Raw genomic sequence first — 23,546 nt, forward strand, 5'->3', positions numbered from 1 at the left:
TTATTACCTTAATACAGAGATGCTGTGAATATAAATTTATATAATGCAAAAGTAAGTTTATTTCATATGCTAATTTAGAGGCTTTCTTAATATGTTTAATTATAAAGAAAAAAAAAGCGTTGCAATTCTTGTTCACTGACCAATGGCAAAGCAGACACTTTCTACTTCCGGTTGTGGCGGGATATTTGTGAAGTCAGCACTCAGCAATGGCGGTCGAAAAGAATGGTAAAGTCGCAAAGAATACTGTTTGTTCGTGGATTGGCGTTTGTGACAGAATCCATCGAAGTTACTAATTATTTGAAGAAAGTAAGTGAATATTTTATATTTTCAGTGTTTAATACTCGTACCTTTTTCACCTATATAAAATTTTATAAATAGCGTCTGTGTAGGAAATGTGATTTTCCATGTGTTGTTCTTTTGTGTACGTGCCTAATGATTCATTTTCAGGATTTGGTACTGTTAAATTTTGCACTAGTCTGTTTCTTACTGTTTGTGTCACTCCTTTTTGTATGTGTCTCACCTTTTTATAGCTATATTATTTTTACTCAAACGTTTTAATATTTATCTTAAAGCATACTGTAATTAAGCAGGAAATAGCTTTTAATGGAAAAAGAAAGGCAATATTAACATGACTAATTGTTCAGAAATCTGTTATGGAAATGTTATCTACCTTATGCCAAAAAATAAAGCATGTAACTTTCTTTATTTATGAAATTCAAAATTTTTTATTTGCTTAGTGTTTTCCCTAAAAATAATTTAATTTCTTATTTTTGAATTTAGTTTTATAAATTTGCTTTAATATATAATCTTTAACTCAAAGATATTGTGCTATTAAAAAAGGAAACTTTATGCCATAGAAACACAGGTACTTTGTTCCAAAACTGTGTTCATTTTTTTTATATATATACTGAATTTTTATGCACTAGTAATTACTGAAATATATCCTTTCATGAATAATAAGTAAGTCCTAAGTCCTTTCATGAATGCATTTCTTTTTTGTTTGTTTGATTTTGTTGTTTTAAAAGATCTGCCATAGTTAAAGAAAGAAAATAAAGTAAGAATGCTTTACTTTCAGTTTTGAATAAATTTATTACTATTTACTGCAGCTTCAAATTTCTCTAAACATAATTTTCGAAGTCAAAACTTGATAGTTATGTTGATTATTAGACTTGCATGAAAAAATTTATTGAAAAATTGGTATTTGATCTAAAATACCTTAAATTATTTTAATGATATTTTACAAAATCATGTATTTTGATATAACTAGATAGTTAAAAAAATTTAAATTGTAAATGTGCAGAAATGCTTATATAAAACCAAGAAATTGTTTATATTTTTGTTGCTTTTTCCCTTGTAAATTAATTATCTATATATATTACAGTCTGGGGAGTCAGCACCCTGCTGAATTGTAGTAAACGAGACGTCCAATCTACTAGACCATCAAAGATGCAGATTTGGATTTTCTAGTTCATAGTTATTGAAATCGTAATGGTATGTTTGTTTAAATTAGTACTGTTTATGAATGTGATAAAAATAAATTCTGATAAGATAAAAAATGATTTATTTTCTATTAATTATGAACTGTAAATAATGTAACAAATTTTCTTCATAATATATTTACTAAACATTTTTTTTTTTTTTTTTTTTTTATAAAAGGGAGGTAGTCTTATTTATACAATTCTTGCAGAGATACCAAGAAATAAAACATTTCAGGAATTTTCACTCAGTATATCTTGATGTGTGAAATCGTGTTGTTCAATGCCATATTACTTTTTCACAGGAAAGTAATTTTATTGATCTAACATCTGCATAAATCAAACTTTTTTAAGAATGATTACAGTTTCTAAGCTAACTTAAAATTTTCAGATTTAGAAAATGTATGTTTAATGTAGCATTAGTTTTCCATGGAATAGAAAAGGTTTTCAAAATGTTCAGTTGTTAGAGGGAAATAATATAAATGAGATTGTCCTGATACAGTTTCAGCTGGAAATGAAACTGAATTTTCGGATAGTGAAGATTTCATTTAAGAATTCTGATAAAACTGATTAATGTAATTCCTCTGCATTTAAAAATTCTAATAAAACTGATTAATGTAAATCCTCTGCATTTAAGAATTCTAATAAAACTGATTAATGTAAATCCTCTGCATTTAAGAATTCTAATGAAACTGAATAATGTAAATCCTATGATTCATGTAGGTATTCTTCTGTTATCAGGAGATTCAGAAATGTGTGTTCATGTGCATGCATTTTTAAATGTAGGTGCTCGTGTGTGCATGTGTATATTCTTTATGTATGTATGTGTATATGCGCATACATGCATATACACATGCTTACATATCTACAGTGGAACCCCGAGATACGAGTTTAATTCGTTCCAGCATTCAACTGGTATAGCGAATTTCTCGTATCTAGAAACAAGCTTCCCCATTGAAAATAATTGGAATTCAGTTAACCTGTTCCACACCCCAAAAAATATCAATTTTTATATCATCATTATTTTAATATCAAGTCAATTTTTCCTAATAAATAACACTGGTAAATAATATAACAATAGTTTAACTTTGTTACCAACATTTTAACTCATTCTTATTAATCCACACCAACAACAGCTTCTCAACATATCGAAGTACTTTTATGGTGCTTGGAAGCAACGATAATTCCTTTGGCTACATCAGGTTTCTTAATTTCTTCCTGCTTCTTCAGAATAGTATAGATTTTCGATATTGAAAGGCCGCAAGTCTTCGCCAATTCCGTCACCATGCTTATGTTTATCTACGATTTCTTTCTTGATATCGACGGCCATGGCCTTCTTATTTTTCTTTGCAGCACTATCTGAGCCAACAATTTTCTTGCGAGGCATCTTGAAATAATTATTTTCACGTTAAATGTCAAAACAATTAACTTGCAAGTGCACAAACACGTATATAAAAGAACACTGAGTGATCTGACGTGGGGATTCCCCGAGTTGAGCCGGATAGGGAAATGGCGCCACCCGTACCAACAGCCTGGCTCATTGCTCGTTACTCGAATTAATCTCGTATTTTGCTCATACTTTCCTCGTATCTTGAGGTTTCATTGTACATTTCTGAATCCCATCCTAATAACGGAGGAGTACCTTTGCCAGTATTGCAACAGAGCTAGAATGAATTATTGTGTTAAATATGTGGAAATTGCATGCTTAAAGTACTGTTATTTTCTAAAAATATTATGTATGTCTATTTTTTACAAGAAGAAAAAATAGCTAAAAGCTGTTAATTTACTCGGATTTATTAGTCCAAAGGGGCTTTGTCCCTAAAGAACTATTGTTTTTGTTTTGCATTGGTTCACTATAAATATCTGTTTCACTTTTCAAACTGTTCCTACCAAATGTTAGAGTCCCTAGTGTGGGATTAATGCTCTCTATCTTAGTGCCCTGTATAACCTACAAGGATTGCCAGTTTAGGCGAGATATCTAGGTAGTCATCATAATACGTACCTTATTTTTTATTATTTTTAAATTAAATTGAAAGTAATAAACTAGTTTTCAAGAATGGAGTTAAACTAGATTTGCATTCAACTCTGGTTTATTGTATTAATGATGTTTTGCTGTAACAAATATGAATTTTTTGTTTAAGTATAATAATTTAAAATGTTTTTTCTAGAGAATGAAGTACTGCCACTAAGGTAAAGGTGCTAACTTGCAAGGTAATTTTCTATTCTACATTAACTCAATCTTTATGTCCTGTTACAGATATATTGGCAGAAATAATGAAAACCTGACATTCAAAAAGAAAAATAATAATGTTGAATGTAGTATATTAGATGGTTAACTGAGGTTTGGCAACTCATTAATAATCTTATACATATTGAGTACGAATAACTTTGACTATTACCGGTATTTTTCAATAGTATAAAATTAGGCAAGAAAGCAGTTTTAGCTTAGCACCGATTTTAAATACAACTCTCTTACCAATATTGGTTTGACAAAGGTAAAATATAATTGAATTTAATAAGTTGGAAATACTGTCTGTCTTTCCATGAGTTAAAAAATAATTTCAAATAAAATTTTTTTTTTTCAGTTTTTCATGTTATTTGTTTAATGTTATTGTAATCTGATTTATCATATTTAGTCACATATTCCATCCCTCTTTGCACTATAGTATATAATTCAAAGGACTTATCAGTTTCAGCAATATTTTTTTTACCAGTATACATTTTTACCATAACTCTGTTTCTAAATCATATCCTGAAAAATTAAGGAGTAAAGTACACAAAGAAGGAAAATATGCAAGTAAATAATGGCATTTAGTGTTGTTTATGTGTCTAATATTTGTACTAGATTGTAAAAGTTATATAATTCTATTAGCTTTTTTAAATTATTCTTTTTGAAATTCAGGTGCTTCTTTGCACCCAAATGGTTAAAGCCCTAGTGTGACTTTGGTACTTTGATCTAACTTCTATTCCTAATAAATAATCCAGCTGCATACAGTTTACTCAATTTCTGCTATGTGTAAGGTAAACAATATTAGCTTTTTTTAAATATATCTTTTACAACTATTCCATCAGGTAGATTTCTTTCATATTTTGCCTTAATTGAGTCATCCTGCTAATTAAGAATTTATTAAAGTTAATATGTTAGGTTTTTGTGTGTATAATTCATTTTAAGTATGTGCAAGCAAATGCATACATTAACAGTTACGTAGAATTATGTTTTGGGTATCAAATTCAGAAAATTTGGGGCTGTTTTTAGAAGATTTATTAATGATTTATACTATATTAATATTGGTAAAAAAATTCTGTGGCTTTTATATGAGAGTATATATTTTAAAATAGCTGCATGATATGGTAGAGGTAAAAAGCTTCATGTGGATCATAAATTAATATTATGTGGCAATTTTTCATTTATTTAATAAAGAAAATATTCAAGCCACAATTAAAATTTTTTCACTGGATTATTTGCATACAAAGTTTGCAGCAAATATTTCTTGCAACAGAAGTGACAATTTTTATTTTGCCAAGACAGGAAATTTAGTTAGTGAAAGCAGTAACTCTATTTTGAGATGTTAAACAGGAAGGCAAATTTTTGAATTTAAATTGATTTTTGAAGGAAGACTTATTTAGTCTTGCTATCATTCTACGTGGCTCTTAACTTTTTTATGGTATTTATAATTTTATTGTTATTCAGCATTCTGTTTGCTTAGAATGCACATGAATGTAGACTTGAAATATTTTATATTGCAAACTGAGATGCCATTGTTATCATAATTAAAGATTTTTGCTCTGATTTTGGAGGAATTTACTGATAATACTTTTGATTGTGTATTGGTTTCTGCTTTATTGAAATGTGTAAAATAGCCTGTTAATGCATATACGTATGTTAATGACATGTATATGTTTATGAAGTATTCTGTTATATGTATATAGTGTTGTGATTAGTTTTCTGCTTACTCTTTATTTAAGAAAAAGTTATCTGTAAGAAAGTGAATATTCTTTACTATATGTAGGAGTAAAATTGAAAAGGCTAATGCAATATAATTAATACAAAATTAAGTTTTTTCTCATGTACTTAAATACAAACATAGCCATTAAAGACTTTCTCAACCTTGCAGTTCTAAACAAATCTTAAGTATTTTTCACTTGAAATTATAGGCATTGTGTAAGGTATATAATTGAAGCTTACTGTGTGATAGTGTGAAATTAAATTTTTAATTACTGAAATGTAAATTTTTAAATATGAAATACTCAGTGCATTTTATATGCATCTTTTAATACTTCAACTATATTTAAAAACTGAAAACCTCTGAAGTGTGAAATTATTACAAATTTTTCTTTTTCTTGTTTAGGAGCTGTTCTCAAAACATTGGGTGACAAAGAATTCACTTTTACAAAAATCGAGCAGGATATTAAAGACAGCGAACTATAGAACAAATATGGTGAAACTGCATGAAGTCTATATTGAATTTTATTATTGAAAAAAATATGCTCTTCAGATTTAATGTTAGTTTTTATTGTTTAACAGTAATTGCAGTTTTTGAATACTTGTAAAATAAACCTAATTAAATTAATTTCATGTGTATTTCTTTTGCAAGTATTACAGTTCATAATACTTCAAACAACTTGAAATTTTATACTTGTTAATTTATGTGGGATATGTTCATAATAATTTTATAATTTAAATAACTCATTGTCATCATATGAGCATAATCTAAAATGCACAGCGTTTGACAACAAATTAATAAAAAATTAGCCACCTTCTAATTGCTTTCTTTTGTCCAGTTGCCTCTTTTTAAATCATTTAATACCATAAAGCTATTTGATGGAAAAAAATAATTGATATGTCCACATCAACATGCACATTTATAATGATGTTATAGAAAAAGTCACATGAGATAAATATTAAAAAATTCAATATTCCTAAACAAATTAACTTTTTGAAATTTTATCTGGTATATTAAGATAAAATAAAGAACATATTTAGGTAATTTTGAGTTTGCATAATTTTATGAACTTATTTATGAAATTAACAGTTACCTTGTAAAAGGGAACTTTTTAAAAATACCTCAATAAAGCATTTCTTTTGTAGAGGTGAACTTTTAGTACTGATCTAATATATTTAGAAGATTTTAAACTGAAAAAGACAACAATAATAGATTACAATACATTGCAAGATTGACTGATAAATGTAAAATTTTTACATATCATAATTATGTGTGTAATTAAAACAGAAGCTACTCGATTAACTTGCATGCAAATTAATATTTTTTTAATTAATTTATTTTAAAATATGTTTGGGATAAACTGAATTTTAATAAATAAATATGTATATATTTGTGTATTATCTGAAGATATGAATGAAATATTTGTGACATTAAACATTCATCTTCAAGGGAAATAACAAAGTCAGCTTGGTAAACTATTGGAAAAGGTAAGTTTTATACAATTTCCTGGTCTATATTTAACAATTTTAAAATTTAGCACACTCATTCAAATAATCTAAACGTATGATGTTTTCTTTTGTGCTACATTCGTTTACTGAATTTGTTAATTAACTATATTGTACTTTAGATAGAAATTAACGTAGATATTCCTTGTATTTTACGGTATGAAAACTTATATATTTGATAATAATTGACCTAAATCTTCCCTATGTTTTCTTTGCATATACGAATGACTTTGGTAAAAATTTAGTCCGATGTCTTCTTCTCTTCACTGTGTAAAGTGCACATTTTTGGTAAAAAATTTGCATAAATCTCCAATTACCTATTTACTGCATTTTTCGTAAAATGTGCTTATTTTAATCTCTTATTTTTTATATAAATCTATGCAAAAATGTTCTGCATATTATGATTAAAAGATAAAATTAATTTAATATCAAATTTTTACATATCCACCTTTTAGGTATGTACAGCAATATGGAATATATATAACTGGAAAATTTAAATGCAAAAAAATTAATTTCTATTCAAAAATTACATAACACTAAAAGGCTGAAAATCACTTTTAATATTTCATTTAAAAGTGACTACAATATATGCAATAAATTTTGTAAACCTGAGTTCTATGTTTTAAATCAATTAATGCTATCCTTCATTTACATGGCATAAGAAAATGTCCTTCGGAAAAGCAAATAATTTATTTAAAGTATTATTTAGTAAACAACTGTTTGCTACAGCTGTTTACTAAATTTAAATTTATGAAATGAATTTAGTAAACAAAAATGCAAATGAACGATAGCATTAATTGATTTAAAACACAGAATTGATGTTTACAAAATTTATTGCATATTTTGTAGTCACTTTGAAATGAAATATTAAAAGTAATTTTCAGCCTTTAAGTGTTACATAATTTTTTAATATAATTTTTTTTTTCATTTACTAGTGCATTTAAATTTTCCAGTTATATATATATATTCCATATTGCTGTACATAACTAAAAGGCAGATATGTAAGAATTTGATATAAAAATTATTTTACCTTTTAATCATAGCATACAGAAAGTTTTTGCATAGATTTATATAAAAAATATGAGATTAAAATAAGTACATTTTATGAAAAATGCAGTGAAAAGGTAATTGGAGATTTATGCAAATTTTTTACCAAAAAATGTGCATTTATACACAGTAAAGTGGAGAATACATCGGATTAAATTTTTACCAGTCATTCGCATATGCAAAGAAAACGTAGGGAAGATTTAGGTCAATTACTATCAAATATATACGTTTTTGTACCGTAAAATACGGGGAATATCTACCTTAATTTTTACCTAATATATACGTTTATATACAGTAAAAAATCGGGGAAATTTACGTAAATTTTTACTAAATATATACGCATACGTGAAGCAAAAAATTGAGATTTACGTATATTATACGTAAAAGTAGCGAATGAACAGTAGTCTCTCGCGTAAATATACCTAAATTTTACGTAAAAGTTACGTATAGTATAACGTAAAAATATACGTAAATATTTAGTAATTGCCACTGGACACTTTTTATGATATTTTTACGTTCAACTTGAACGTTTTTTATACGAAAGGCCATTCGTAAATTGCACGTATTTTCCTCGTGCAATTTACGAATGCATGCTGCCTGGGGAATGTCGTCTATAGATTAAAGGTTTATAACGAGTAATACCACGTCAAATACTTGTACTCGTCAAACACTTCTGTATCACATGCAAAGAACGTTCCGAATCACGTTTAACTAGAACGTTCTGAATCCGGTCTATATGTACAGACTCTGAAGGACAACAGTACATGAAATATTTGTGTTTGTAATACTTGCGTCTAATGTAAAACAAATAGTGAATTAATATAATAATTTACGTAATTTAGAACGTTTTTCCCAGTACATATTAAGAACGTTTCTAAATGTACCAGGATTGTGCGTTTTAAGAACACGGTTATAATACGCACCGCTTTAGCACGTCGTTTAGAACGTATTTTCTAGTACATGTTGAGAACGTTTCGGAAAGTACCAATATTTTACGTTGAAATGTACGTCCTAAGAACACGGTTCTAACGTACACAACTTTAGCACGTTATGTTGAACGTATTTTATAACTCAATCTGGGAACATTTCAAAAAACACGATTGTTGTACGTCGAAATGTACGTACTAAATACACGGTTGTTACACGCACCACTTTAGCACGTTATGTAGAACGTTCTAAATACACCTAACACCGTTATAGAACGGTATGACACGGACTCTGAACGTTTTCGGAACGTTCCGGTGCTGCTTGGGTATAGACTACAATATTTCATAGAAATGCTAATGTTTCCTTAACACCAGTTTTTCGATCATACATTTTATACACTGTTTAAAATTATTAACCTTTCCTGCATACTATACAAAAGACAATATACTATAGAATGTGCATTATTATTAATTTTAATGTATTGCTTCTTTCTATTGCAAATATCTAATTCATCTTCAGCAGTCATATTAAGTACTGGTACCAGTCCAATAATTTCTTTGTATTTTAAAAATAATGAACATTCCATAACAGCTTAAATTGTTGTTGCTTATGTATTGATGGTATTTTCAGCAAAACCAGAAAGCGCATTACCGTATAAGGTATTTCTCCCACTTTCCTAGCGTGCCTTCGTGGTGTAACGGTAGCAAGCTGGGCCGGTATTCCAGAGGTCCGTGATTCGATTCCCGACGAAGGCGTTGTTAATTTTTCATCTCTCCGGCCTCCAAAAAATATCCTAATGACTATAACCGTTGTATGTTATTTTTGGTTTTGTATGAATTAATTCTGAGAATTAACCTTTCAAAATGAACACAATAATTGATTATTATAAATGATATACGATAAAGCACTTAAGACGTTATAACCGAAGCACAAAGCTAATAAGGGTATCCAAATATTGCACCGTTGGAACCACACAGATTGAAGACTTTATAATATAACCACATAACTTTTTTATCACCGGAAAATGTAATCATAAACACCAGAAAACACAACACTATTTCACGAACACGGTATTTGCGATTAGTAGTGTAGCATTTCTTGTAGAGCAGATATTCACAAACAAAATAAGCACAAATTCAGCATTCTCACAATGATTTCCTCAATTCAGAGGCGTCCAAACAGGAGCTCACAGCAATGGAATTTCACTCGCTGAAGGCAGTTAAGTAAGTAGATACAGAACAACGAGAAGATTCACAATGCATTCTTTGATTGACAGTGCATTATATTTACTTTTAATATAAGCAATATTATTTATATCAGTCATTGCTTGATTCAATTTCAAACATGAAGTCAATCTTTTCAAACGCCTCACAGATGGCATCTTTACCAAATTACTTGAAAGAACTGCTAGAATCTCAATTAATTGCGCAGTTACTTGTTCGAATTTGGCAGCCAAATCGCGCAAATCTCGAGATGTTCGTTTATATAAGCATCCGGTAAATAGTGTACCGTTCTGCTTCTCCTGACTGTCGATGAGTTTTCCGTCATATTTATTGGACAGTCGTTAAATATGCATCGTCTTTTAACATTGGACGTTTTCTCAGAATTCTTAAAATCGCCCCATTTTTATCCGTGAATACATCTTCGCGCACAATCATATATTCGCGAAAATTGTACTTTTTGCATTGTATGCGGTAAAATGTTTCATATTATGTCACCATATGAATTCAAATAAAATCGTTCTTACTTCAAAAATAAAAAATAAAGTCATGTTTCAGTAGTGAAATAATTCCTAACATGTGATTTGCATTGATTTCGGAAATATGATTTTTTTAAATATATAAATTGCATAACTTAATTTATAGATTAGTTTCATTTTTAAATATTTTGCTATAATATTTATAAAAAATATTTTAATTATTTTAACAAAATTTCAACCAATTATTTAGTATGTATTTTTAGTACTAATTAAATTTAATACATCAAAAGTATTTATATTAAATTTATATTTCATTAGAAGATTAATATATTTTTATGAAATAAAGTAATGAAATATTGCAAGTGAATTTTATCTGGACTTCAGATCTTTGAAAGGGCACATTTAGTCTATTTTCATTTTAAAAGTAACGCAGATGAACTATGAAAAAATGCTAAAACGACTACGTCTAAAAGCGGTCATATTATGACGTTTCAGCGACGTCGACAAATTGCCAAGATGCAACGGCAAATATTTTGGTCTTCGCAACGTTGTAAAGACGTCGTAAAAGTTACCACGACCACTTTGCAATCTCTCGGGCCAGTTTGCAACGTTGTGTGCTGCTTGGGCTTGTACATGAAAATCATTATCATCATAGCATTTAGAGGCTGTGCGTGTTATTTTGTGATCATAAATATTCGAATGTGAATCATAAATATTCGATAGTGATTAAGTATTTGTTTTCGAAGCAATTTAAAATCAAGTACAGGCTTTCGTAATGATTTTTGCTGGTATTTTTGCTTTTATTGTTTACTTTTAAAATCACCATATGTGCATCCTTTGTCAGAAAAGTTCCAGAACATTATTTTTTTTTTTTTTTTTTTTTTTTTTTTGTTTTAAATTTCTGAGTTTGCAGAACTAAAAGGAAACAAATATTCTTTGTATGTTACCTGGTATGCATTCTTACTTGAAATGATCTTCGCCATGATTCCACGCAAACTTACTGGTTGGTAGGGCTGTGCATAGCAGCACACTGTTCGGATTGTTGTCGCATTCGCTAAGGTGGCACAATGGAGCTGATCGTGAGCAAAGAATGAGCATTAAGTTCTGCGTTAACCCCTAATGAAACGTGGAACATGATTAAGAAAGCATATGCAGGCAAGGCACTTTCAAGAAGTCGTGTTTTCGAGTGGCACAAAGGTTTTATGAAGGCAGAGATTCAGAGCAAGATGATTCCAGAACTGGCCTCCCGTCTACAGCACATACTGTGGAGCGTGTAAGGCAGTTATTTCAAGGAGACCGTCATGTAACTGTGCGTAGGATATCTAGAGGATTTTAGCTGCCCTGCTCCGGGAACTTAAGCCCACTACAGGTCCACTCCCCCTTTGGGCACGTCGTGGAGATTCAACCTCCACTATTACCCTCCAGGACAGCAGCGCACCACCTGGGGACAGGCCCCAGGCAGCACCGGTCGTCTAATGCTCCTACCAGTCGCTTGGGCGAGCCCGTCGCAGCGGGATATTACCCAGCGACCCCGGGGGAGACCCCCGGGTTACTAGAACCACGCCGCGCTAGGACGTGCCAGACTCCGGGGCCGGCCAATAAGTGACCTTTCCCAGAGCCTTCAGAACCACCAAGTTCATAAATTTTATACCCCCGTGGCCGAGACTGCCTAGGTACAGATCCTAGGATATCAGGACTGAATTTGATTTGTGATGTATGTATGTCATATGATTTAGGGAAACGGAAACTTAATGCGAAAATCGTCCCTCACTTAATAACAGATGAACAGAAAGAGGAAAGACGAAGAATGTCTGCTAAACTATCGGATAGAGTCAGACGGGATCCCACATTTGTGTCAAAGATTATTGTGATTTTTTCCTGTTTCCGTGAGTGAAAAGGTGACTAACAGGAAAGCTTCATCAGGAATACTGCAGACATTCAACGGGCCATGACAAAGGAGCTTGCAAGCATCGCAGTTGAAGATTTCCCTGCTTACTTTCCAAGACCTCCAGAAACGTTGGCAGTTGTGTATAGATAGCCAAGGGGACTACTTTGATAGCAGATAAGATCATTATTTGGTAAATGCAATTTTCTATTTTTACAACCTTTGCCCTGGAGCTTTTCTGACAAAGGATGTATTTATTATCGCTCGACATATGCTTTTTTTCATTATTTCGACAGTTAAATGAGGTTAAAGTAGAATGCGATGTAAGTATTAGCGCAACCACTTCGGCCCAGTTTAACACTTTTTTACAGAAGATGGTTTGGTTAGTTTATTTAATTATAGTAAAGCATGCTACAACTATATGTTCTAACGTGAAGGATGCTTTCGTGGAGGATATCATAAAGCAAAATGGCTCGTATCCAAGGTTACACACGAGAAAAACCAAGAAAACGCGCATGCAGCCAGCTCGTTAGGTTTGAATCGAACCCAGATCAAGCTATTGGTGTTCAATCATATTACCGCTCGACCGCTAGTTGGCTTTTACCGAAGAAAAAGAATAATTTACGACTGTAAAAATTATTTATTACATACATATTTTACAATTAAACTAAGTATATATCCCTAAAATGAATTAATAAACGTTACAAGCATGTTTTGGTTTATGTTGTTCTAATGGAAATTTCGAAGCGATGGCATTCTGATTACATTAGAAACGGTTGTTTTCTTTAATGATCTTCTGAAAAACTACTGTATTCCTGCCAAAATTTTTTCCATTGCACAAAAATCCTACAAGTGCTCAGTTATAATAGAACTTGAGGAAAAAATATCACGATTTCTTTTTAATTACTGCTGGAACTTAACAAATATTTCACTCTCTTTTAAAATATGAGTGATAAAAAATAATAATTAAATGTCTTTTTAGAATTTTTTAAAACTAGTCACGTTTTTATAATCTTTCTTTTAACTCACTCAGTGTGTTTGTCGCTAACGTCAAAACTTCGTCATCGATTCTTTACCAGGTAAGCAACCCAGTTCAAATTTTGCACATACACTCATTGTGAATGAAATACGTTTCTTTAAAATGTGATTTAGACCTTTTTTACTCAAAAAAGGGATTAGCCCAAATGGGCTATTAGTCTCAAAACGAATTTTGCGTTGAAATCACTATAAACAGTGCATCACTTTCCTAATTCCTGCCACCGAATAATATCTCCCTGTATTATTTTTAAAGAAATTAAATAATGGCCGAATTTGGAATTAAAGAATGCCTAGAAATGGAAGCCCGAATTTTAATTTCGATTTTGTTTTATTTATTGTCTATATCATATTTTGTGAAACTTGAATGAATTTTTGATTAACAAACTCAAAGATTTGAAAGCGAGCAGTAGCAACACATTTATCTCCAGCGCGAGAGACTGTATATCGAAAATGCTATAGATTGATGCAGTTTTTTAATATTTTTGATTTTGTTTTTCAACTGAATTTTATGTGACGTTAAGTGCTAAAAAATCATATTTAATTAAACTTAACGGCACAAAACGTTAATAATAAAAGACAAAGGAATATCTTTTCTAACCATCTTACTAGGAAAACTGAACTCTGATATGATGAACTGAGAAAAGAGTTACAAAAATATAAAATGTATGCCAACATTTACTACTGCATCGGAAATTCTAAATTTTGTTAAATTTGATAAAATTTCGTGATTTTGCTGTTGAATTGTATATGGTATAATTGTGAGGAAAAATTATTCTTAATAATGAATCAAAAAAGGCAAAACAATTGGATTAACAGGAGTGAATGTAACAGATGAGCTCAGAGCGTAAAAGAACTGTAACAAACCCTTTTGGGCGACCGTTAAAATGTGAAAACTTTCATTTTTTTCCTTAACATTATTTAAGTTTAAAACTGAAACGTTTGTTCTCAGATATCTTATTTTTAAGAACAAATTAAGATCTCAGAACTTTACTGTTTGCATCATGGTACAGAGCGGAAGAAGAACCGTTAAGTCTGTATGGCAGTTTTGAGGTCCGATTATTTGGCGAGTTTCCGGAAAGCGCAGTTCTCGACAACTGGACATAACAGAGCTGTTGGAAAGAAAATAGTGATTTGTCGTTCTTGAAAAATGATTTTTCGTTTGAATAACTTAATTAACAATGTGTCATTGAGACTAAAAGCATAAAAATAATTTTAAAAAATGTTTTTATAAAATAAGCTTTTATTTTCATAGCTCATAAATTATTCATCACTAGTGATGGGCAAATTCGGTACTTTCTTGTACCCGGTACGAGAGTAACGGGTACAGACAAGTACCCGGTACAAAATACCCGTTACTCAAGTAACCGTTACTTTAAAAAGTACCGAAAACCGATTTCAAGTACCGAGTACCCAAGTACGATTTGGAGTACCGAAGTAACGAAATACCGGAGTAATGGTTTTCTGTACCAGGGTATCCTAGTAACGGTTTGCTGTACCGGAGTACTCTAGTAACGATTTGGAGTACCAAAGTACTCTAGTAACGATTTGGGGTACCGAAGTGCCCTAGTAACGATTGGAGTACCGAAATACGCAGTTAACGATTTTGCGCACTGAAGGAACTCTGCCACGTCACCACGTGTTTGATTTTATCTGTACGGAATAAGATTTTGAATATCATAAAACATGTCAACTACGGAAGTGTCTGAGGAGCAGGCAATTCATGGACACAAGGACCGCATATCACCATTTCGCAAATAAACCAGATACTACTGTCCTCGTACCAAAACTGAAGTGAGCTGAACCCTCATCGATCCTCCAGTAACGAATACCGAAATACCGAGAAGAGACGCATATTTTCGTTACAAAGTAACGAATACCGAAAAGCACCCGTTTCGGTACAGAAGTAACGAATACCGAAAAGTACCCGCTTCGGTACAGAAGTAACGAATACCGAAAAGTACCCGTTTCGGTACAGAAGTAACGAATACCGAAAAGTACCAATTTCGGTACTGAAGTAACGGGTACTTGGACGTACCGATTTTCAGTACCCGTTACAAAATACCCGGTTCGGTAGTACCGACTCATCACTATTCATCACCTAAAAGAAGAAGAAGAATTTACCATATACTTTCATGGGAACAAAAGAATAAATAGCTCTGTTGACAAAATTGATCTATATTTTTACATCACGAATAATACAAAAAATGGGATCCCAAATAACGGAACCCATTAATCGAACTGCATTTTCTTACGCACAACGTACAACCCATTTTCTTTATCTATACAGGGTGTATCATTATATCGTTGACAAACTTTTAGGAGAGATAGAGTACACCTATACGATGGGAAATCACATAGGAATGCATGGTCGGAAACTCTTTCCCGGCGCGTTAGTGACAACACAAAAAGCAAAAAAGAAAGGATACAAACTGAGACAAAACATGTTTTGTTATGTTTAGTACAGCAGAAACCTACATATAAGAACAAAAGCAAACAACGATCGTCATTAAAGAAGATGTTCGAAATTACGTCCCCAGACCATGATACAGGCCTCACATCTCCGTATGCAAGATCTGCATCACGAATGGAAGATGCATGACGCGCAGTTCTTGCATCACGGTCCTGTCGTAATTTCGAACACATTCTTTGATGATGATTGGTTGTCTCTTTATGTTGTTTTTCCTTGTTTTGTTGTACTCTCAATAATAAACATGATTTCTCATCCCGTTCATGTCCTTTCTTCCTTGACTTCAAGACTTGGTTTTCGGCGCGATTGCGTGTTGTATGGCAACCCTGTTGAGGTTGAAAGATCTTTTGCTGGAGTAGTTTAATTGCTCGTTGGTTCGTGTCGTGCGTGTTTTGAAATGGCCTAAGATGCAATGAGAGAAGTGGTGGCAAAATTTCAGTCGCTTATTTTAGATTTGTCGTTACTACCGCGCGAGAAAAGCATTTCCGACCATTTCTATATGATTTCCCATCGTCTAGGTGTACGCTATCTCTCATGAAAGTTTGTCAACGCTGTACTGATACACTCTGTATATATAAAGAATAATGTTTGTGAGTTTGTTTGTTCGCGATTACCGCAGTCACTACTACAGCTATCGTCACCAAACTTTCTGCAGTCTTTTTCTGCATCCTGGGGAAGGTCGAATCAGCCGAAATATTAATTAAAAACTCTGAAAACGCTAATTTTCGCCCTCATTTGTACAAGTGGCAACAGTCTCGCACGCTGGAGATAAAAATCTGCTTTATTTCCCGAAGTGTTGCCACCTTTCCCTTGTAAGGTATTTCTCCCGCCTTCTTGACATGCCTTCATGGTGTGGTGGTCGCGTATTCCAGAAGTCGGCAGTTCGATTCCCGACGACGGTGTTACTAACTTTTCATCTTGTCTGCTTCCAATGTGTAATGTCTTTACATCCTTCCAATGTAATGTCTTTACATCCTTTCAAATCGTAGAGTTTGTTAATAAAATATTTCTTCTAAATTTTACAATGAAATAAAAATATCATTAAATTACCTTATTCCCGATTCCTAAAAATTCGTGTGAAGCCATTTCGACTATTCCCATCTTCGTACGACTTGAATTAGCTGAGATATTAATTAAAAATTCTGAAAACTCTAATTTTCGCTCTAATTTTTTTTTTTGAGTGGCAACAGTCTCGGACGTTGGAGATAAGAATGCTTTATTTCCAAAAGTATTGCTACTGCTCGCTTTCAAATCGTAGATTTTGTTCATCAAAAATTTGTAAATTTTACAATAAATATATAAAGAAGAATGCCTGTTTGTGTATTTGTTTGTTTGTTGGCTTCTGATCAATTATGATCAATTTTTTGCCACCACAAAAGATGTAGAAAGATGTGTAGCCAGTTTTACGTCATAAAAAGGCGCAACTAAGCCTAAGACAAGTAAACGACGTCTCGACTTATGTAACTTCTTCTAGGACTGAGCCGAAATTTCTAATGTATATTCCAGTTATTTTACAGTGTAAGTGTTATGATGAATAATGTAAGTGTTATGATGAATAATGTATCTTATAAGTTTTTAACTTTCTAATTTGAAATGGAAAACATTATAGGACAGATGATAAGCACTAAAATTTTGTTTCCAGCGATTATAAGTTATTGATATTATTTTATAACAATATAAATTATTGTAGGTGCTGTTTGAATTTCTGAATATGATTCACATATAATTAATTATAATTAAATAGGTAAAGTAATTATGAAAGCAAAAAGTAGTTTTACATTAAACATAAATTATACTAGACTTTTCAGGAGTAATTCTACAACTTTCCACGATATTCTGTCATGTTTTATGAGATTCGACGGCATTCTATGTGGGTGTGGGGAATGGTTTTCTTTTTCGCCAACAGATGGCAGCACTATCTGTAATTTGATTTCTTCCGCCTCAGCAAAGTACATTCTGGGATTTTAGCAAATGTAGCAATCTTCTTTAATGGCAAAAGCAATAATTAATAATTAAAATTGGCTCTACTCTTATATGCGCCCTAATATCACCAAATGTAGCTACATGTGTTCTGCGCTGGTTTTTGGCGTGATTGCGTGTTGTATGGCAACCCTGTTGAGGTTGAAAGATCTTTTGTTGGAGTAGTTTAATTGCTCGTTGGTTCGTATCGTGCGTGTTTTGAAATGGCCTAAGTTGCAATGAGAGACGTGGTGGCAAGATTTCAGTCGCGTATTTTAGATTGTGTGCAAAGGAACTTTAGTATTAAAAGGTACGGTGTTGGAGTTGTTAATGAGTCTGCTCTAGGGAAACATAAAGTGGCGAAAGTTGATGAATCGAAGTTCGGCAAAAGGAAATATCATCATGGCCATCCTGTTGAGGGGCAGTGGGTATTTGGAAGTGTGGAAAGAGGGTCTGGGAAATTATTTTTAGTGGGTGTGCATGATAGAAGTAGGGAAACACTGATGCAGTGTATTAAAGAGTGAATTGAGCCTTGTACAACTATTTTTTCGGATGGAGGGAAATGTTACAAGGATTTAGGAAAAGAAGGTTTTGAACATTTCTTTGTGAACCATAGTATGAATTTTCTGGATAGTGTGTCTCGCTATCATATAAATAGGATAGTGATTACGTGGCGGCATGTTAAAGACGAAATGAAATTGGTATTTCTGCTGTTCGAAAAAGCATTCATTCATGGTAAGTGTATTTTATTTTATTTTTGTTCTTATTCTGTAGAATGTTATGTTCATTGTTTTTAGTATGAATTTCTGTCGTTATTGTTTCTTTTAATTGTTTGAAATTTATTTTAGTTATATTAGTTTATTTTGTTGATTAGTGCGTAGTGACTAGATTGTGCAATTCGTAGATGTTTTTTAAAGTTTAAACAGGATGCTGTGTACATGGTATTCTTTGAAATTTATTGTTTTTATGTTAATTTATTAAAGCGAGGTGTGCGTAGTTCGTAGATTCGTTCGATGCCTAGATTGTGCAATTCGTAGATTTTTTTTTAAGCTAAAACATATTCTTGTGAAATATTTTTGGTTATAAACTTCACGTTTTTGCTATCTAATTTTTTTGTTTTTGTTTCGGATTTTTAGCTTAAATTGTATGTTTAAAACGTGTTTTCTGCATGTGCGAAGTTTGGCGAAAAATTTGGCGATCTGAGGGCGCATATAAGAGTAGTTCCTTAAAATTATTTATTCGTTAGTAAATTGCATTATAAGGCATTAGCAGAACCGGATTTAGACTTGATAAGGGCTTAACTATTCGGGATTCCAATGCTTGGATGTGTTATTGTAGTGCTTGTACTACTGCGTCCATAGACGCATTTTAATGGAGGATTGCAGTGTCGTCTGCGTATAATGCTAGTGTGAGGTATATCGTTTTTATAAATTGAAAATAAGGTTGGTGAAAGTATCATTCCTTGTTGTAAGTCCGCAAGGGTTACTTTTCGTGTACAGTGAGCATTGTTATAACAAAAGACAAAGTTTCTATCGTACAGATAGGAATTTATGAGTTTTATGATGTAATCTGGGAATCTCAGAGTGATTAACTTGAATGTGAGACCTTGTAACTATACACAGAAAGCTTTCGAAATATCCAGAAAGAGGGCGCCAGTGATGCCCTTGTTCTTAGTCCATCAGCAATTAATTCTGTCACTCCGTAAAGTTTTGTGAATGTCATCTCTCGTTTGTATTGTATTGAATGAGTACTGAGTGTTGTTTAGAGCTGTGGCATATCCTGCCCAGTTTGTAATAAGGGCTCTTTTGTGTAGTGTACTCTAGGTATTGGTATTGATTTCCATCATAACAGGGTTATGATCAGATGACATTTCTGCGAAACTCTCAATATAGCTAGGTGTGTTGATATTTTTAAGAATAAAGAAATCAATAATAGATGGTCTGCCAATACCACAGTGTGTTGGTTTAACTGGGTTAAAAAGGGTGCGCCTGGGCAAATTTAAGGATTAGTAGCAGCTTCGCTGCCAGCCTTCGTCTGGCTTTAAAATGCACCGGAAAAATGGCTGAAGGAGACACCAAACGTTAAATTTAAAAACTGCGTAGAATTTTACTCTGCAGAACAACTTCATAAAAAGAAATTATTACGTATAACAAAATTACAATGAAATAAGCAATATCCCTTAATACAAATATTAATTATCATAATAAATAAATTAACCAACTTCCCTTTGCAAAATCTTAAGAACTCAAATGGTATAAAGGAGGTTAAGAACTTTGTTTCCTAAAAAAAAATCACTCAAAACTTTTCAATATCTTAAAAACAGTGAAATGAGCAATAAATAACATAAAAGAATACAAAAAACAAAAAATTCTGAAAAGCAAAGTATAATTAATGATATTTTATCTTATATTTTCAGGAGAAAAAAATTACAGGGAAATAAGCTATATTCCTTAATATGAATAATAATTATCCTAATAAAAAAATTAACCAACTTTCCGTTGAAGAAAAAAAAAATCATGTAAAACTTTTCAATATCTTACAAACAGTGAAATAAGCAAAACATAACATGAAAGCAACTCAAAGAACATAAAATTCCGCGCAGAATTTGACTATGCAGAACAACTTTATCCCCCCCCCAAAAAAAAAATAAAAATGTATTATATATATATATAAATGACAATGAAATATGCCTATCTCTTAAAAACTGCAACATAAGAAATACGAGGAAAAATTGTTGCCAGACCCATATTTCTAAAAGAATGAAACTATTCAAAATGATGCGATTTCATCAAAAATCTATCAACAACAATAAGATAGGAAAATTTTTGCCAAAATCACATTTTTAAAGATGTGAGAAGTGTACTCGAAAGCTTCATTTAAAAATTTGTTTAAAATACAAAATATTATCATTTTTCCAAAATTCTTTTTGTAAAAGCAGTCGCAAGGATCAAAGTTTAAAGTGTCCAAAAATCAAAGAAAAACAAACTGTACATTTTTAAAAATAAACGTTTTTGGAAAAAATCCCGTTGAAAAGGTGTTAAGCTCTCTTTGTTAAATAAATTCGTATTGAATCGATTTATTGAAACACGAAATTTATTTTAAGTTCGTAAAATAGCTAAGTGCCTACGTTTCATGACGATGTGAAAATGGAGTGTGTAGAGTAAAATCTCGCTTTCCTATAGCCCATTATGTCTCAAAATGACGCAATTTCGTCACAAAACATAAAATAAAAAAAATTCTAATTCGAATTTTGAAAAAATCGCTTCGAGGTGCACTGGCTCTTGTCTAGATGCACCTATGTACCAAATTTCGTAGCCGTGGGTCTATTACCTATCGTGCAGAGCGCGAACGAAAGACACACACACACACATAGATTCTTTCTTTTATTATATGTAGAGATGCGTTCATGTTGATTAATATCCCAGCAATTCCACTCGCGATGGTGTGCGTTAAAATCTCCACCTATGATAACTCGATTGTAAGTATTTAATAGTATTTACAAATCTGTGTTTACAGAATTTGCAGGTGTGTGTATAGGAAAATAGGCGGAAATAATAGTGATTGGTCGGGATGTGTTTGGGTGAGTGTTATAGCTAAGACTTCGATAGCTAAAAGCTGTGGTAATGGTGTGATATGATGAGAAATGGAGCGCTTAATTAAAATCAGCAGTCCTCCTCGTGCATTTACTCTGGGTGCTTATCTTCCTTCAGTAGGTCTATCCCATCGGTGAGTGAGTACTCGTGTATGGACTCGTTGAGCTTTAGGGAGCAATCCGTTTGCGTTCCATGTAACCAGCGTTAATGACCGATTGTTATTACTCAGATACATAATTTGATATTTCATTAATTATTTCAAAAAACATGAACATTTTGTCAACAGAATCATAAGTTCCTTAAGTTTAGGCATGTACTTTTTAAAGACATTATTCATAACAGATATTTTTTCAATGCCAAAAATTTCATTTAAATCAGTAACATGTTTGATAAAAGTTAAAAATTCAGAAACTTGTCTTGTGTCAGTAACATTTGGCATAACAGATTTTTTACTAGCATTTCTATTAGCATTGCTATTACTGCTGTTCTGAACATTAAATTGAGTACTTACTTGCATGAGTATTTATTTTATTATTATTCTCGTTTGCGTTATTATTCTGTGCAGCAGAGGACAATGTAGGGCTTTTTTTTCATAGGTTTAAAGTTAGGATGTTCTTGCTGACTTTTAGCCATTTGAGCATATGATAATTCATTTTTGACATAATTATATTTTCTAGGAATAGCTGGTTTATTTTTTGGAAACATACTACAACCACGATAAGACGCTGTATGATTTCCATTACGGTTACTGCACCTTGGTTCTTCCAGACGTCCAGGTGTAGGGCAATCCATAGTTGAATCCCACAGAGAGCATTTCACACAGCGAGGCGTGAAGAAACAATTTTTGGAGGCATGGTGCCACCGCTGATAGTTGTAGCATTGTGGTGCTTGGTTTTTTTACACAAACTTTTTTTCTTCAACCTAAAACAGTAACAAGTCCTTAACATGAAATATTTATCAGCGCTTTCTTGATGACTTGAACCATAAATAGTGGCATCGGTGCTTTTGTTTTTCTTCTCGTTAACTGAGTGACTTTTGCAATGAATAAAACCTTTTACAGTAAGAGCAAATTAACGATATTTTGCTTATTTGTAGAAGATCCTAATCCTCGAATAACGACCTTAATAGGCCTTTCATATATGGCATTACTTATGTAGTGCTCAATTTTCTGACTTTTGAAGAGGGCACTTAGCTTGAGATGATCGTCAAGGCACAGCGCTATGAGATAGTATTTTTAACAGTTTGCCATTCACTTTTCCGAGAAATTTAGTTCTTTTAGATAATTTTTGTAAAAATTCTTCATGTGTATGATCTTTAGGATTTACCATATTATAATTGGGGGGACAGCCGGTGGGCTGAGAATCGTCTGCTGCTGCACAGCCTGAGTGTATGAGATATCACCATTCATAGCATCATTTAATACATTAAACTTAATTTGAAGTAGTAATATTCTCATTAAATTTCTCAACGTTTTGTTGCTTGGCAGTTTTAGTCGCTAATTGGAAACCTTCACTACCAATATTATTTGCATTGGAATTTTACTTGCGTTTATTTCCAGAATCAACATTTTAAACTTCATTAGTAGAATTTAGAGGGGGGGTTAGTGCCTGACGAACTAGGAAAATTGCACTTACCTCTTGATTCTTCGGCTTGTGCTTTCAACTTTTGTAATAATTTAATCATTCGAGTCGTAAATCGCATCCTCGTCAGTAACTGCACGCTCAGCCTGATGTACCTGAATGGCGGCTTTCACGTGGTCGATTTTGATGTCCAGCGTTTTTAAGTCATTCCAGCATAATATTCATATCCACATCTATATACGTAACATCGCTTTTCGTATTGAATCCATCTGCACAAGAAATAAATCCAACATAGCTTTCGCGCGGAGTCGATTCTCATCCATTGGAGTGTTCTCATCATCTTCGACGTTTCGGTAGTCTCGCTTCATATTCGAGCAACCTACATGTACGAAGGATCAGGACCGAATGATGTTGAAATATCTGTACT

The 23,546-nt window shown here is 32.2% G+C and overlaps 2 protein-coding genes and 1 long non-coding RNA gene across 3 annotated transcripts in view; 2 read left to right on the forward strand and 1 right to left on the reverse strand.

Moving 5' to 3' along the window:
- The window catches only part of LOC118196852 (glycerophosphocholine cholinephosphodiesterase ENPP6-like), a 765,277-nt gene that overhangs the window by 198,351 nt on the left and 543,380 nt on the right, over positions 1-23,546 (forward strand). The gene's annotated exons all lie outside the window — the stretch shown is intronic.
- LOC118201473 (clavesin-2-like) overlaps positions 1-23,546 on the reverse strand; it is a 107,919-nt gene that overhangs the window by 76,905 nt on the left and 7,468 nt on the right. The window lies entirely within an intron of this gene.
- Positions 158-6,038, forward strand: LOC146993500 (uncharacterized). Its single transcript, XR_015044360.1, has 4 exons — positions 158-306; positions 1,382-1,491; positions 3,644-3,686; positions 5,825-6,038. It is a non-coding gene; the product is annotated as an uncharacterized LOC146993500 (long non-coding RNA).

Source organism: Stegodyphus dumicola, chromosome 12, assembly GCF_044657685.1.
Source record: "Stegodyphus dumicola isolate Sdum_Otavi_A_Nest chromosome 12, ASM4465768v1".
Lineage (NCBI taxonomy): Eukaryota > Metazoa > Arthropoda > Arachnida > Araneae > Eresidae > Stegodyphus > Stegodyphus dumicola.